This window comes from Schistocerca serialis, unplaced genomic scaffold (genome assembly GCF_023864345.2).
Source record: "Schistocerca serialis cubense isolate TAMUIC-IGC-003099 unplaced genomic scaffold, iqSchSeri2.2 HiC_scaffold_1167, whole genome shotgun sequence".
NCBI lineage: Eukaryota > Metazoa > Arthropoda > Insecta > Orthoptera > Acrididae > Schistocerca > Schistocerca serialis.
This window is the reverse complement of record NW_026047367.1, coordinates 62,501-65,000: the sequence shown is the minus strand read 5'-3', so window position 1 is coordinate 65,000 and position 2,500 is coordinate 62,501.

Here is a 2,500-nt window from a genome sequence, read left to right as displayed (position 1 = left end):
CACAAGCATGGAATCAGAGCGCCGCCTGTTATGAGCCAAAGGTGCACCCTGACGTGGCAAATCAGATGATGCCGCAGTCATTTACTTACGATAATCACAATCAACAAACTGCCGCCCCCCCCCCCCCAAAACACCTTTCCTTACAACAATGTGTACCTTAACCTAACCCATATTGTGCCTTAACCTAACCCATATTGTGCCTTAACCTAACCCATATTGTGCCTTAACCTAACCCGTATTGTGCCTTAACCTAACCCGTATTGTGCCTTAACCTAACCCGTATTGTGCCTTAACCTAACCCGTATTGTGCCTTAACCTAACCCGTATTGTGCCTTAACCTAACCCGTATTGTGCCTTAACCTAACCCGTATTGTGCCTTAACCTAACCCGTATTGTGCCTTAACCTAACCCGTATTGTGCCTTAACCTAACCCGTATTGTGCCTTAACCTAACCCGTATTGTGCCTTAACCTAACCCGTATTGTGCCTTAACCTAACCCGTATTGTGCCTTAACCTAACCCGTATTGTGCCTTAACCTAACCCGTATTGTGCCTTAACCTAACCCGTATTGTGCCTTAACCTAACCCGTATTGTGCCTTAACCTAACCCGTATTCTGCCTTAACCTAACCCGTGTTGTGCCTTAACCTAACCCGTGTTGTGCCTTAACCTAACCTGTGTTGTGCCTTAACCTAACCCGTGTTGTGCCTTAACCTAACCCGTGTTGTGCCTTAACCTAACCTATGTTGCGCCTTAACCTACCCTATATTGTACCTTAACCTAACCTATATTGTACCTTAACCTAACCTATGTTGCGCCTTAACCTAACCTATGTTGCGCCTTAACCTAACCTATGTTGCGCCTTAACCTAACCTATGTTGCGCCTTAACCTAACCTATGTTGCGCCTTAACCTAACCTATGTTGCGCCTTAACCTAACCTATGTTGCGCCTTAACCTAACCTATGTTGCGCCTTAACCTAACCTATGTTGCGCCTTAACCTAACCTATGTTGCGCCTTAACCTAACCTATGTTGCGCCTTAACCCAACACACGTTGCGCCTTAACCCAACACACGTTGCGCCTTAACCCAACACACGTTGCGCCTTAACCCAACACACGTTGCGCCTTAACCCAACACACGTTGCGCCTTAACCCAACACACGTTGCGCCTTAACCCAACACACGTTGCGCCTTAACCCAACACACGTTGCGCCTTAACCCAACACACGTTGCGCCTTAACCCAACACACGTTGCGCCTTAACCCAACACACGTTGGGCCTTAACCCAACACACGTTGGGCCTTAACCCAACACACGTTGGGCCTTAACCCAACACACGTTGGGCCTTAACCCAACACACGTTGGGCCTTAACCCAACACACGTTGGGCCTTAACCCAACACACGTTGGGCCTTAACCCAACACACGTTGGGCCTTAACCCAACACACGTTGGGCCTTAACCCAACACACGTTGGGCCTTAACCCAACACACGTTGGGCCTTAACCCAACACACGTTGGGCCTTAACCCAACACACGTTGGGCCTTAACCTGCTCTGTAATTGTCATACGACGCGTTAAATTAGTGTAGTGTTGCCTAACTGCAACCCCCGCAATATAGTTTGCTACTCGCACTGCCCGGTCCCCAGAGTATCGCTTCATGTTAAACACCTTGCAGCTATACACTGTAATGCGGATGGCAGCAGGACGTACATGCTCAATGCCCTTCGCAGTTGTTCATTGGCATTCGCATGGCGAAGCACAGCCTACGTTGTGGTACGGCTTGTGTCAACTGTCCGCTGATGTTGTACGTCCAAATCACACACTGTACTGCACATTGGTCCTCATGTACTGAATGATACATCGTGGTACATGTGTGACCGTACCACGACTGCGCCAACAACGGCGAACCATACGGTCCAAATATTGTGCACTCAGCTACATGTCGTCTCCCTATAAGAGCTGGATTGCAGTATGGTATGCCGTGGATGGCGATCGGCATGAGCCGTCTGTTGATGTAGTGGCGCGTGTTGTCAGACGTAGTCGTCTCTTCTCACACACCGTGATAGCATGGTGCACTGCGTTCCACATCTGCGACATGCGACAGAGGCCGGTTGACAGTCGTTCGCGCAATGGACATCGCATACGTACGGGGGCCACCTTCCACGTGTTCGCGAAGCGTGCACATGTTGTTGCGTGTATGTGGGCAGACATAGTGTGTCGTGACACCTGACACAGGCATGCAACAATCGTTGAATTTGCAAATGGCGATGGACGTCTACGTTTGCTGGTGACGTTACGCAAATGAAGAACTGGTAAACCGTTGTGGTGCGGTTGTTCTCGCTAGAGGTGAATCAGTGATGGCGACGATCGGTTGAGCTACCAACCGGTTGTTTCAGCGATACCCACCATGCCCACGAACGTGAATGGCATGTGGGTGTGAAGCGATACGCGGCGGTGGCTGGGTGGGACCGTCCCCGGCCGGTGAGGGGGGGCCTCCCGG